Source organism: Sapajus apella, unplaced genomic scaffold (assembly GCF_009761245.1).
Source record: "Sapajus apella isolate SASKATOON/1434 unplaced genomic scaffold, GSC_monkey_1.0 scaffold60, whole genome shotgun sequence".
NCBI lineage: Eukaryota > Metazoa > Chordata > Mammalia > Primates > Cebidae > Sapajus > Sapajus apella.
The window spans coordinates 4,428,270-4,444,482 of NW_022437000.1; the positions used below are offsets into that span (position 1 = coordinate 4,428,270).

Below are 16,213 nucleotides of genomic sequence, written 5' to 3' on the forward strand. Positions count from 1 at the left end.
ACTTTAATCTCTCATATTTTAGTTGGAATATGTTGGGAGAAGATAACCATTATCATTAACAAATTGAGTGAAAGTCATTAGGTAAGTTATTTCAGGCCTTCATTTCAAGTAAAGTTGTATGTAATCTCAGAGTTAAACCAATACAGACTTCACGACTGCAGCTGTATTTCATAATCTTCCACTGCTGTCACTGGCTGACTTTGCAGTTGAGGTGTTATGTGTGAGAGACATGCGTATGCATGCTCGTGTGTAATCTTTAAATGGATCAAGCAAGAAACAAGATCTGAATGCAAATGCAAGGTTCCAGAAGAACGCTTTTGCTCTCAGGATGGAGGAATCAGATGGGACTTACTGATGCAGTTATCACAAACCCTGCAGGGGCACTGATCCCTGGCAACCTCTGAACTTCAAGACTGAAAACATGTTATCTGAGCCCTGTCCTATAGGGAGTCCCCACAGATCTCCCAAAACCCCAGTTTTTCTATTATAAATGTAACAACCCAAATAATGGAATCATAACAACTTGTTTCTTCTCAACCTGTAGCACTACATAAAGATGATAGGTAGTTATGAGTGCTCGTGTCACCTCTAGATGTGTTAAGCAGAACATCACAGTTTTTTTCTTATTGTGTCAGATGTGATGCATAAGAAGCAAACCCCAATGCACCCACACTCACATGTCATCTGTGACATATATGTGACAAAAGGTCATTCTGGCTTTGAGATTTTTCTATCCCGTGTACATTTCACAGCGACCACCAGATGAGTTCATACCAAGGGTATCAATCGTAAGAATCTCTTAATATTAACTGAGAACTGCGGTTTTGTTTAATCATTTATGAAATTTTATGAATCTGGAATAATCCCAAATCCTCCCAGAAATAGTCTGAACTTTAAAAGCTATAGTAGGTATCAAGGAAAAATAGTGATTTTATGAACAATTGCTTTCATTTGCCATGTTCCGTTTAACATAATGACATCACTTAAAAATCTGAAAAATGCCTAAGATCAAAGGCTTCTATCACCTGCTCCAGGGAGATGCAGTTAGAACTCAGGTCAGAGAATCTCCCTAGTGGTACAACCACAGGCTTCTGTGTGGAGGGCCACGCATACAGCCATGATCTGAACACAGCATTTTGAGTGACAGTGGCCTAGCAAACTCTGTGCTTTATCACTTATTTCTAAGACTTGGTTACTTATATCAAACCCACTCTTTTCTGTAATCTAAACTACAGCCTGTTGAATTGAGATGGGAAAGGATGGTATGTGCAACTAACTGGTTACTTAAAAATCCATTATTTCTGATTATCCAACTGGCATTTCTTACTTTATACTTCCTTAAGGTAAATAACAATTTCAGGTAAATAAGTCTACTACAATGGTATTAAATTTAGGATTGCCAGATAAAGATGAACTTTTAAAGCCCTCTAGAGTTAGAAGCAGAAAGTATAGTGTATTTACATAAATAGCAATATGAATATATTTAAATGTAAGCATCTTTTTAGGCATTATTTGCTCAGAAACTATAAATAAACTACTGAGAGATGTCCTGGACATATCTTGGTGAATAAATACACATTTTTTGTATCTATACATATATATATATATATGAAAAGTATCCAAAAATATATATTAGCATGAGAAATAGAATAATTCTTATACAATAATCACCACCCTTATAAGATGATTTATAAATTTTTATAGCTTACAAACTAGGTAAGACTGCTGTGCTAGATATTAGAGAATAGTCTTAGTTATATTTATAGAAGTTTTATTTAAAAACCAGGACATTTTATGCATTTTTTATTATCAGTCATTTGTTTTGCTGTTTCTCTCAAAATATCCTTTTAAAATACCGTTCCATACATAGTAAACTCTCATGTTTGTTAGATGATTTGCTAGTGTAATGCCTGCTTGGGGAAAATCAGCTTTTTTAAAGCAGGTTTTAAGATACAGGGGAGAAAAAAATGAGTAGTAATATGTTTAGAAATAAAATACTCCCTTTGTTTTAATAATTATCTCACTGTAGCCAAAGCTTTCTCCTCTAAATTAAAAGTAAACAAAGTTACTTGTGTAGTTAGGAAGGCTGGAGAAGGCAGCGCCACCTCCTGAAACAATAGAGTCATCAGGCACGTAGCTGCCCTCGTCTAATTTGACGTGTCAGGCCCTAATCAGCTCTGTTTCACAGTGCTTTGCTCCATAAAAGCAGATTTGTTTAACCACAACCTCTATTTCAGCATGATTGGAGAAGGAAGAATAACGGAGGAGACCGGGCATATCTCACGTGTTGTGTTGTGGGTATAAAGTGAATCCATCATTTGCTGGAGAGGCAGAGGAAAAGTGACAGGCTCATTCATGCCTTCGAGACATTTTTGGGTCTATTGAAAATTTTAATCTGTGCACTCTGGTTGAACCTCCGCACTCCTTAATTTAGTGCACACAGCCATGCGCTGGGTCTGTCTGCCTCAGATAGGGCCGGCTGGCTTCTGTAGGACAGCAACCCCCCCGGAGGAGTTTTCTTCTCTAAATTCATCCTGCCTTGAACTTTACACACACATATAAGCTCCATTTACAGGAGGATTTCAGAGTTAATTAAACGCTGAATTTGTTTCTTTAGAAATTGCATATGCCTTGAGGTTAAGGAATAGCATTTCAGCAACCACGTTAATTTAGGATTAAGCATACTGTACATTTTTTGAAGAAATTTTATTTTTATAAGTATACATTTAGAGAGATGGGGAAATTTCCCCCCTCTGTTACCATAAAAGGATTTAAAAATAGGTTTAAAAAGGAGACCATATGCCAGGAGATGCTGCAAATCAGCAAATTCAAAATCGTCCTTTACGTAAAAGGCATTGGAAACAGACAAATAAAGCAGAATGCTGGGAAAATGGCTGCTTTGCCACCAGAGGCTCCCAGGCTTAAGTCCTCTTCGCTCTGGATTTGCTCTGTGCGCACCATGGTAATAATCCCAGAAGCATAATATTTACAAATATTTGGCTCAAAGATGACAGGTCAGATTTTTATTATCGCACTAGCAAGTCAATGCTGACATAGACTCATTTTAATTCCACTAAAAATGCTACATATAACAGGAGACATCCAGTCCTTAATTTTCCTAAAGGTGGGTCCTTGGCAGAAGATAAAGCCTGAGCAAATGCAGAGCAGAACAAGCCAGAAACCTAGTATTGTCCTTGGTGGATTTACTTTGAAACACTGTGCAATAAACATTTTGCAAGTAATTCAGTACCTTGAGTTCATTTTCACTGATATCTGCACACCACCTGCAATAATGTTGTATTTTGGCAAAATGATCAGTCTCTTAGGTCCTAGATTTACAAAATGCCAGAGAATATTCTTTGAATTCAAATGCAGAAAAACACAGAAAATGAAAAAAAAAAAAACCCAGAGCATTTAAAGATCTTGGACAACCTCGACCTTTTTGTTTATATGTTTAGTTTAAGTTATTAATGAGAGGTATGTGTTCACTTCAACGTGGAATGCTTCTTTCCTTTCCTGTTCTTTTTCTCTGTCTGTAAAGTTTGAAATAAATCAGTAAAGTTTGAAATAAAAGTAATTGTTACAGGTTCTGAGGCAGAGAGACAATTAGGTAGCATTTGGCATTTTCTGTAGGTCAGATGAGCGTATGGATTCTTGGAGGTAAAAAGTTCAAGTCATGAAGAAGAACAGAGACAACCGATGGCTAGAATGACTACAGTACAATAAAACAGCCCTAAAGCCCAGCCGAGTAAGCCCCCATCCATAAATCTTATTAATCACGGCTACTTCAAAATACAATGAGCAAGAGAGAAAATTATGCCCTATTTCAGACTTGCCCGGTTTCTTTATCAGTTAGAAGAAAGAGAAAAAAAAGAAATTATTAAGATCATGTAAGGTAGATAACCAAATCAAGGAACAATGCAACTATTGTCCTATGTAGGATATAAACTATGCATAATATTTTGAAGAGGCATAAATAACCTATATTAATATGTCAAAATTGTCCATTTATAGATGTGCAGAATTTCTATTGATTGTGTGAAATAATCTCATTTTTGGGGAGATGTAGCTGTATGTCATTTATAGCTGTGATTTATATTGCTTGAACTATTAAGGTAAAAATAGTGGTTGTTCTAAAAGTATCTCCTGTCTGAATGCATTGTCCAGAGTTTTCATTCTGGAACACTTGCTGTTTCAGTTGTGAATCATTCCGGGAAGAATTACTTTCCGGGTTTCTATAAACAAATATTGGGAAAGAAAATTAAATAAAGCAAACTAAGATGATCCAATTGTGAGCGAGTCACAGCCTCGTAAAGCATTGTAATTTGGATATTTTATCTTAATGTCTGAGAGGAAGCTGCTCTTAAACCACTGGCCTTAAGCAAAGCAACACATATTTAACAATGCAAATGAAGAGAACCGAACTGGCCCATTGCTTGATAAAAGTTAATTATTTTAATGAATATTGTTTGGCAACTACAAAACAACATAATTTTATAATCCTTCAAATTTATAGATGTAATGAAATGATTTTTTAATGATTTTAAATTATATTTTTATATGTTTTTAGTTTTAAAGCAACATAAAAGTTTTATAAAACTACGAAACTATGTGCATCATAACGAAGGTAAAAATAATCCTACTTCACAAGGCTTACAGATCCTAAGATTCTGGGTTGATAAGATCTTTACCGACCTGATTGCTCTCATTCAGTGATGACAGACATGGACTTTGTTAAGTAGATATGGATAAATATGAAAGTGAGGTTTTTCTGTTTATTTGCATGGATCATTTTTATGTTTTCAAGAAATATATATCTCCAATATTTATCATGTCAGCAAGTATTTTTTGGAAAAAGGAATTTTGTTAGCCTTATGATTCCTTACTTTATAAAGGTAGCACAATTAGTCATTCAGACTTTGTTGAATATTTAGGATGTCTCCTTTATTCCCATATTGAAAGCGACCTTATGTTGTTTATTTTTCTTCAAACAACAAAAACAAAAAGCAGACCCATGATAATTTTCTTAAACTGTTCATTTTATGGTATCTTACACAAATTTTCTTAAGTTACCAAAATTATAAGAGAAACAAACTTTCACAGTTTTAAATTGCATTTGCCAACACTTGAAAGACTATTATAAATAAATTCACATATTGAATTTTTATTTTATATAATTATCTACTTATATTGTTTTCTTAGTGAAATTAAGACCTTTTTTATAATCACTCAGATATTACTATTGTTTTGCTTTTTAAATTTTTTGGGAGCTTAGAAGGTTTGCTTGCCTGTTTCTGCCTATGCATATTTAAAATGTATGGAATTAAAGGTATTTCTTTAAAAAAATAATTTGTGCTCTTGGACAAGTGTTTACAAAAGCTTCCCTTCAAATCATGGAAATAGCCAACTCATTTATTTAAATTATTTTGATTTGTTTTGCTTTGTTTTTAATATTAGCTCATATAAACTAGGTGCAATACAATTGGACATATGGTAAGAGAGAAGAAATTTTATTTTATTAGTAAAATGTTAGTCCACTACTACTTAGGAAATAACGTATCTTTTTTAAATTTTATTCATAGTTCTATTTTTGGCATATATTAAAATCTATACATTCATATCTACATTTGGACTTTTTGTTTTATTAAAGTGTTTTTCTTTCTATTTGGGAGCACAACGTTGAAATCATTTCAGCTCTTTAAAATGTACATTAATGTTTAGTAGAGCAAGTCCTCTCATTATTATTATTTCTAAAACTCTTGAGAAATTGTCTTTCATTAATATCTTTAAGGCCATTTTGTCATACTCTTGCTAATCAGGAAAAATAACTAATAGATGCTAGGCTTAATGCTTTAGTGATGAAATAATTTGTACAGCAAACCCCTCTGACACACGTTTACCTATGCAACAAGCCTGCACGTCCTGCACATGCACCCCCAAAGTTAAAAATTAAAAGAAATCCCCCAAATAATATTGTATTATATACATTTATGTTTCACTTAGGAATACATTTCGGTTTTTAGATATTTTATGTTTTTTAATACAACACAATTTTATAAAACCTCTCCATACATACCGTTAATTTTTAAATAATACGTATATTTATGGTAAGTGTGAGTGAAAGCTTTGTATTTGTATGTTTCGTAGTTACTATTGCTAGTTTTTAAAAATCTTGAATCTATTTCAATTAGTGTTAATATATATTAATTTTATTCCCTTGGCTTATTTATATAATAAATAATATTTGAAAGATAATTTGTAATAAAATGTTGAAATGTTTCCATGGTCTATTATATCAGCTAAAAAAAAAAAAAACTACAATGAAAACAGTGACCCATGTGTCCCAAGAACTCTTCTAAGTGCCAAAAACAGCTCCAAAATACCACCTCTGCAATTATAAAGTTGATAGTCTTACTTTATACCACATTATTTCTATGTTGATAGTACCAATTTATTTTTTATCATTTAATATATTGTTATATATTACTTTTCAAAGGATGAGCTTTAATATTTATAATTTCTGTTTTTTTCTATTACCAATATTGTTATCATTAACATATGCATTTTTTCTTTCTTATTTTCATGTTATTGGGGCTACTTTTAGTCTAACGAATTGGCTTGAGTGCCGGGTTTATTTTAACTCTGTTAAATTGCTTTGGTCATAATTAGACTAAGGTTTATTGAGGTGGCGTCTAGAGGGTGTGATATTTTATGCTTGGTATCTTTTTTTTTCATAGCCAGACCCTATCTGTAAAAATAGATAGATATGGACACAGATGACGTTATAGAATAGATAAAGGAGAACTCTGAGAGATGAGAAACTTCATCATCAACGAAAGAATAAACAAGGGAAGAAAGTAGCCTTATTTTGTTTTGAGGTCTTTCTTTGAACATTACAAAGAATTTTTCTCCTTCCACTGCCTCCTTTTATTAAATTTGGGGCCCCTTAGTTCCAGGTCAAGTTGTTAAAAGGGGCAGGTTATGAGATGTTGAGTGCGGAGCCCACATGCCTGTCCCCCTGAGGTCCCCGCACTGTCATCGAGCAGGAGCAGGCAGGCGTCTGTCGCACTGAAAACCTACGTCTACTCTTTGGTTTCAGAATCCTGGTAGAGGAGAGCATTACTTTAAGAAGCAGACATGTGAGCCTCCAGATGCAGCCAAGCGTGAAATCAGGCTGGGTGGATAACCTTGAACAACGACAAAAGAATAATCTTCCAAGCTGTGCTAGGAATTTGCACTAGTGAATTATTCCAAGTTTGAAGGTGGCAAGTATGTTTGCCTAAAAGTTATGGGGAAAAAACACATAAAAACTAAAGAAATCCAGATCTTTCCAGTTGTAGACAAATGCTCTATTTCTGGATGACAGGGTTGATTTATTTAAACACATTTCAGTGAATTGAAGGTTGGAGTTGAGAGCGTATCGTGACACACTCCGGTCTTGCAGAATTAGGGGGAGGAAATTGCTGACCCCAGGACCTAAAGCACCTTTTTTCACACAAGTGGTAGGCCTTTGGTACCTTTGTTATGTGCACATTGCCTGCCAGCTCCTTCACCCTCCTCTGAATGAGGAGACCCTGCTGCCTTGAGTGATGGCCTGCATTAATAGGGGTGTAAGGTTTTTATTCATCTGTGGAGGCAACCCCACCTAGTGAAGCTAAAACTGAAATCTGATGAGAGAGGTGTTGTGTTGGTCTCGCCATTACTATGATTATGTGTTCATATCACATGTTAAATTTTATGTATTTCCTTTTGCAGTTATCAGATATACTTTAAGTCAATGCTTACCTCTGACGAATTAAGAGTTTATTGCAATTGTCAAATTATTTTACAAAAATTGGAGATCTTTAGAGAGAAACTCATCTTACTACCAGATGAGTTTGATGGGGTGGGGGGAGCGTTTCTTTAGATGCAAAGTTAGAATGTATTCTTGAATGTTTACATTCTCATCTATAATATAACATAATATAAACCAATAGTCTATCAAAGAAAACGTGAATTCATTTAAGTGTTTTTATTTTGATATTACCATCAATTATTGCATAATTTATAAGTATGTGTGTGTATGTATCTCTCGGTGTGAGTGTGTGTCGGGGGGGCATATTAATAATGATACTTCTTAACTATTTTAGATGTTTGTGCATTAATTTGACTTAGCAAATTTTGAAAACCATATTCATAGTTTTTATTTAAATCTAGACACTGAAAATCTTCTTTATTAATTTGCTCATGTCTCAATTTTCCACGCTCATTGATTATATCCAAAACCAGCAGCTTCTAGACGTAAATTGCTTTTTACGAAGTACTCGCTAAACATCTATGCTCTATTTTAAGTACATGTGTCTCTGAAAAATGAAATAAAAATCAATTTCTCTGAAAATATAAAATTTGTAATCACAGATCACTCATTCCTCTCTAATTAATCTTTTGCATCACTATTATTAATGATGTTTTAGAAGGTTTACACACATTTGTAACGTTAGTATCTTTTGATATTAACAAATGAATGGAACATTTTCCACAATCAAGCGTTGGATATTTTTTACATTCATTAAATATATGATTGAAATTTATTTAATAAGCATTCCTGAATAACTAAAATAATTTAAATATTACTACTTTTAGAAAGGTAGAAGGCGTGCTGCAGAGGGCACTGGGTCCTGAGTCTAGAGTATTGGACACACATAGAAGTTATTCCACTAATTGGTTATGTTACCTTGCAAAATTCCTGATAGTGCTAAGCCAGATAACGGTCAGTTTCCATATGCATAGGCTTGGGTGTTTACAAGGTTCTACTTAAAATTCATTTCAAAAATTGTATTGCTGTAATAAATGACAGTTATTATTGCTAATTCTTCTATTATTATTAATATTGTCAGCACATTAATGTTAAAACAGTTGAGACGTATACCTAGCAGGCAAAATGTAAGTTTAACTATGTTGGATCAGAAAAGGATACCTTCACGCAAACATTTTTTTTAAACCTGGTATGGTCTGGTGCTAAGTGTGAGACAAGAGATTTCAATAAAGAGTTTCTTTCACTCTTTTCTTGAGGATTCTATAAACAAGCTGCAGAGAGATGTATTTACCCTAGATTCTAAAACGCACCTAAGCAAGGTTAGGCAAGATAACTGAAGAGCAGTCAAAATTTATGCATATGCAAAGAAGAAATGCAAAGTCAAGTGATAGTTTTTTTTATTAGAGTTTAAACAGATCATTTGGAAGAGATTAATGGTTCATCATCACTGTGTCTCATTTGGCTCATTTTCTGACCAAATTTTTACCTTTAGAAAATGAAATGATATTTCCAAGTAAATTTTATCTGAAGAATATTAACAAAGGACACAGTCAGTAATGAAGACAGACAAGGCAATTCATAAAGGCAGATTCACCTCATACCCTCTGTCTGATGCTAGGTGCAGAAAATGGCATTCTTCAATTTCTCAGAATGAGAAAATCATCCTTTTATTAATTTGCATCTCTGCTTTAATATTTTTTGTTTTGTTTTGTTTTTTAATTCAGTAAACACAAAACTTGAAATTCTTGTTAACAGTAGTGGCTTAGGATGGAAATTCTTCACACTGTTCACATTTTAGTAAAATGTATACAGACATCCCCCCAAATGCCTTTGCTGGGATATGTTTAGGTAGTTTCTAGTCTCCCTACTCACCTTAAAAATGAATATTTGTAGTAGCACCTCAAATAAATTTGTTTCCACTCCAGAGCTATGGCCTTGGATTTTTCTCCTTTGTGTGTTCCTTGCCCCTCCGTTAGCCGTCCTTGAGAGTGTGACCTTCTATGCTTTTCACCCCAGGTCTGTGCCTGTGACCTTGATCCAGATCACCAGGTACAGTAGAGAAACGAGCCGCTAATCATTCTAACTTCAACCCTTACCCACCCGTGCTCTTTCTTCAGAGTCTCCAATCTCTGCCTCAAAGTGATGCCCTATTGTAAGTTTTACTTAGAGAATCGCTAACCCCACTAAGCCTATTAAACATGGATAGAAGTTTCTGCATGCAATATTCTATTGAAATAATATGAAAAATTATGTTTTATTTCTCATTTAGTCAAAGTAAAGTTGTTTCCAGGAAAATGGCTTATTCTCCATCTGATTCCACCATGGTTATCACGAGAAACATGGCAGCACCCTTGTTCCAGAGACAGGAGGACTCCTGTAAGGAAGAGGCAGAAGGGAAGGCTGGAGGTGCTGGTCAGAAGCCACAGGAGGTGGTGACAGGAAAAGAGTCCGTGACAAGTGGAGCCACATGGGATAAGTGACAGTGGTGATTGGGACACCAGCTAAATCTGGTTAGGAGGTTCTGATGAGAGTCTGTTACCCTTCAGCGACCTTCTAGGAAGACCATTTCTGATCTTCAACCTGAGCATAGCCCTGAAATCGTGAGTCACTGACTCAATCCATAAGAGCTGTAGGGCCACTCTCTGCTAAAGGTGTTCCTCCCCTCTCAGAATCAGGAAGCACAGGAGAGAAGGCAGGGAGCTACCTCTGTTTCTCTTGCTAGAATGGGACATGCTTTGGCCTCCTCATATGGAGAGAGAGAGCATCCCACTTGGAATGTACAGGGATTTTTCCATGGAAACAATATTGACACAGGGAAAGGGGGTCCATACTCCAAGAGTTTGGAAAGCTACTCTATGTTCAATATGCAGGTCGGCTTTTATGAATTTGCCTCAGAAGCTAACCACATTTCCAACACTCTTTCTCTAGTAAAGGTCAAGTTTAGGGTAATGAGTTAATAAGCCAGCTACTGGAACATAGTGTATTTTTATGGAGCTGGAGTGAATCTCTCCATTGTGGGTGTGTACAGGGAAGTCATGAGCCCCACCAACAGCATTCCTCAGCCAAACCTCAGAAGCCAGAATTCCAGCAGCGCTTCAGGATTATGATGTTGACCTTCAGGGAAAAAAAAAAAAAAACAAAACTCATTTTAAACTAAATACTGTTTCTTTTCACATACAAAACCTAGCTGGTGAGTTTGATGCTTCATTACTTGAGTCTGGCTAAGTGGTTAAGCGCATGTAAAGTTCATTTCCAGCCCACAGTTCTTTAAGCATTTATTTCCTTGTCAATGTTACTATGTCAGCCAGCATGTGTGGGTGGTAAGGAAGGCCCTGGGAATACTAACCATTTACCGATTAAATAAAAAGCTGCAAAAATAATGTAAATGAGGAAAGGAACCATCAGCTAATCCCAACATTCTAGGTAAAAAAAAAAAAAAAAAAAATCAAAGGTTTGTAAGTAAAAACATGCCAGCATTGCATATATTTTTGACCAGGTTTCTCACAACCCTAAGATAAACACTGCCCACAGCGAGAGTTAATGGTACTGAATGCCTTATCTTTTAAGGTGCTTTAATCTGGTCTGTTGTCCTCAGTGAAAGGAATAAAAAGGCCAGGTTATCAAGAGAAGAAACACAGGCCCTTATGTCTAGATGCCTTTTACATGAATAGTTGCAAGTGGCATCTTGAGTTCTTTGACTCTGAGGAGTGGATTGTTTGTTGTCTTTGGCATACAGAAACGGGTAAACCAGACTCCAAACAGTGATTTTTAAAAGCCGGAGCAATTGATGTGTCCACTAAAGCGGAATGCGGATGTTTTTGCAAGTATGCTCCTCCACTCCCTCCTGATGTATCCCCCACAGCCTTGGTGATATTGTGACCTGTTTTCTAGTAAGCATAACTTTAAAAGCAGACTATGATTTATAAAATCACCTCTGCCAGGTGAAGGTTTAAGATGGATGAAATAGGATCCTTTGATCTTAATGAAATCCTTAATGGTAAAGCCAACTCAATTACGTGTTTCTGTTAGAGTGTTTTTCTGCATTCATTCATATTTTCTGAAAAAAGCAGAACAATATGGGGAGTATATTAATCATGTTACTACTCTGGCTGGAATAATTTATTAAACCGTATCATAGTTTCCTGGAAGATTTACTAAGCCTCTTCAATTACTTAACTCTTGTAGAATAATTTACATACCGGCAGAGCAGATAAAAAAAAAACACACATGAATGAATTCATTAACTAAGACTATTTCAGAAGCACCTGGATGAAGATAATATTTTCATCTCCTCAATCATGAAATACTGTTTTCTGTGCATCAACTTGTTTTTCAAAAATTACCTCTATAAATTATTGTTTCACTAAATCTTTTGCATCATCAATACTGTTGATCAATGGCAAAGATTTATTAATTAACAAATTAATTTTAAGTAAGTAAATATTTTAACATCAATGTGCTTATTTGTGTCATTAATGTTTAATTTCAATTTGCTGATAAACCAGTCAAAATTGTATGTTTTCTTTTTATTAGTGGCTGTAATTTCCTTTAAGTATTTTGCCTCTTTTTCTAAATATTGTAAGCACAACTTGTATATACTGCTCACAGAGATACACATAGGTCAATCTCTCAGAAGTGCATTTGAACAAAGGGCTTAAAAACTGAAATAATGAAATTGCAGGCTTTCCTATTGATATAAAAGATATGTTGTTTTTGTTTAAACGTAATAGCCAAATGATTATGAAATTTATGAAATGTACCATTAAAAGTGCTACCTAGAAAAAAAGTTTATAAACTATGATGCATGCTCAGGAATAATTCTACACAGCGTATATATTGGTCATAGTAGCTTTTGGAAACTTTGCAATGTATTGAATGTATTCCAAGTGAGTTGCCTTGTTCTTTTTTTTCTTCCCTACATGGCTTTCAGCTGATAGGCCACCAATTTGTGCCTATCCCAGTTGCCAAATATAGCACAACTTGATCTCCTTCTATTCTTAGAAACAATGAAGTCCCCCTTTTTTTGCCTTGCAAGACGATAAATGTAATTGCAATCATTCCTCCAGTACTGCTAGCAGATACTGAAAGATACCATTGATTTCAAGATATATCCTGATTTCAGGGTTGGTAAGTTTGGAGAAAATTGTTTCCTAGAATAGATAAAATATAGTATATGGTGGCAGATTCCATTCCTAACACTGTCTAATTTGTCTACTCAAAAGAATGAACTGCCCAGCATTCCCATCCACAAATGGCTATCAATCCTGAAACTATAATGGTGTTTGTGAGTCATTTACCAAGAGATGGGGAATGTGGAGACCTGGGTATGAAATAGAATCCATGTCTTTGTTACTGATTTTCTCTATTAAAATGTTCAATAATTAGGCCAGACGTGGTGGCTCATGCCTGTAATCCCAATATTTCAGCAGGCCAAAGCAGGAGGGTCATGTGAGGCCAGGAGTTTAAAACAGGCTTGGGCAACATAGTGAGACCCCTTCTCCATAAAAAAAGTACAATAAAAAATTAGCTAGGTGTAGTGGTGTGAGCCTGTAGTCCCAGCTGCTTGGGACTAAAAGGAGGAAGGATCACTTGAGACCAGGAATTCACTGTAGCCCAGACAACAGAGCAAGACCCTGTCTCAAAAAAAAACAAAAAAACATTAAAATACAGTAATTAGTTATTAATATATTTCATTTAGTTTCATTTTTAGTAATAAATTATACATTTATAAATAAGCAAATATATGTTCTCAGTTACAAACCAGTTGATAAAGAAAATAAGCATATGTGTAATATAAAATCTGAATCATCCAAAATAGTACATTAAAATTGCTTAATTTCAGATGATTATTGCCACTTCATAGGCTTAAGTTCAAAATGTAATTTTTTTAGAACAGTTTGCAGTTTCTCCTTGATCTTTTACTTTTTTTTTACAGATAGAGTTTTGCTCTTGTTACCTAGGCTAGAGTGCAATGATATGATCTCACTGCAACCTCCGCCTCCTGAGTTCAAGTGATTCTCCTGTCTCAGCCTCCTGAGTAGCTAGGATTACAGTCGCAGGCTACCATGCTCAGCTAATTTTTGTGTATTTAGTAGAGATGGGGTTTCATCATGTTGGCCAGGCTGGCCTCAAACTCCTGACGTCGGGTAATCTGCCCGCCTTGGCCTCCTAAAGTGCTGGGATTATAGGCGTGAGCCACCAAACACACCTGGCCTACAATTTTGAACATGCTGTTAGCAAGGGACAAATGGCCCAACAACTGCACTGAAAAATGGAATGTACGGGCATGGCTATCTAAGGGTAGCTTTTCTTTTTACCTTACATTATTCATTCATAACTATTAAAATATGACTATATTTTATAAATTACTAAACATAGGCATTTATGGAAGCAGCCATATACACCAAGACACTACATGAACAAATAGATAGCCTTTTATACTTTTGCTGATAATATGCAACGCCCCTAGATATTTATACCTACTCACCTAATAATTTTTTTAAAAAAGAAAATATGGTTTCTCTCACTATGCTTTTCTGTTAAAAATTTTATCTCAAATGGTGTCTCTAAAATTTTGAATTCTTTGTTTAAAATTCAATGCCAATTTCTTCAAAAGTGTGGCTACCCGACATAAACAGCCTGTGTGCAGATTTCATCTGAAGTGCTGAAAAATAAAAAGTCTATGGGCTTTGGGGCTTGGCAGCACTGGGTCCTCATCCCAGCAATGACCCTAGCTCACATATGTTTTCTATTCTGTAAAATAAAGACAATAAAACTGGAGTATTGTGCTGTTTCTCTGAGCTGATATGCTACACAGATATCATGGTGCATGGCTTTAAGACATGATCAAGTATGTTATGCCCTCTCAACTACAGTTATATACCATAAAGAGAAAAACATCTTAAAACTGTGTACAGACATGTAACTTGCTGTAACATTTATGCAAATTAAAACCTGAATAGAAATGCCTGAAGCCAAAAGACATTTATAAACTTAAAAGGAGAATAAGAGGAAAAAAAGTTGAGAAAAAGGAGTAGGAAGAAAAGACTGACTATAAAGAAAGGGGGAAGGGAAGGAAGGAGGAAGGGTGTAAGAAAGGAACCAGCCTTTTTCCATAACTTGTAGTTATTGATGAAGTATTAATCACTGTTTTGGGGTATTATTTCATTTTTGCTTATTGATTTGCCCTTTCAAATATAATTGTCAATACTAAATTCATTCATCTATGAAGTGCTATTGTTGTTTTATGACATTAAAAGTATAGAATGTCTATTATGTCTCATGTACTGAGCTATTCATGGATAATGTCTCTTTCTATCATGAAGCAAACTCAATGAGTTAGGCTTAATTATTTTTATTTTGCAGATGAGATGTCTGAGGCTGAAATTGACTGACCTAACTAGAGAACTCACACTTGTTTATTAATATGGATAGAGATCCACCTAGTGAACCATATTTCCTTTCAAAACTAGGTAACATATAGAAGGTAATTTTATGCCAAAACATAATATGAAAACAAAAAGCAAAAGCATCATAAATGTTAATAGGCATGTTTAATGAACATTTTGGAGTAAGTAAATGTACTGATAGGCATGAAGGATGAGCAACTTTGGCAAAGGGGAATCTGAATTCCCTGGATGTCCATATGCTAGCTGCAAGAAACCTCAGCCAATCCCTTCATATCTTCAACTTAAAATTTTCTTATATATAAATTAGAATTAATATCAAATCGTAAGTTTGTTAGGGAAGAAAGTAAGATAATGTGTATAGTGTGTAGTCAAATTGCAGTTATAATTGTTTTGGTTATGACGTCTAAAATGATAACTATTATTTATAACTGTTATAATTAGGTAACAATTCAAAATGTTTAGAATAACATTGTTAATCCAAAAAAAAATTGTTATAGAACCATACTCTAGGTTCCAACTGTGAAAAACTCTGCATAATGAGAAAACGGTAAATGTAATGTTCTGTAAGTGGGATATTGCTAACGAATAATTTTTTAAATAAATACTACTTGTTTAATAAAATATACACAAATATAATTTCTTAAAAGAGATTACAGAATTATTTGTCACAAATAGTTAATAGGTGACTCATGAACAAGGTGTTGAAATTTATCAAAATATTTATCCAAATAATGATGAATGACCTGGATCCTGAAAGCATACTCAACATGACATATTTTGAAAAAGAGCCAATACCTAGCATGAATCTGCTATGACTTTGGAGGGCCAGTGGTCAGAATTATCTTTTAGGATGAAGTACAAATTGCTCCCCAAAATGCCAGGATTATTTGATCATTAATCAAAAAGAATGTAAAACTTTATTCTGAGCATTTTGATTGAATAAAATGTGAAAACATGAACACTTTTACGTTTTTTCAATAAGAGAGATTCCGAATGAAAATAGTATTTA

At 34.7% G+C, this 16,213-nt stretch overlaps 1 long non-coding RNA gene across 1 annotated transcript; it reads left to right on the forward strand.

Moving 5' to 3' along the window:
• Positions 1 to 8,081: 8,081 nt before the first annotated feature.
• Positions 8,082 to 10,915, forward strand: LOC116528785. The gene is made up of 2 exons (XR_004259198.1): positions 8,082 to 9,947; positions 10,065 to 10,915. It is a non-coding gene; the product is annotated as an uncharacterized LOC116528785 (long non-coding RNA).
• The last annotated feature ends 5,298 nt before the right edge of the window (positions 10,916 to 16,213 follow it).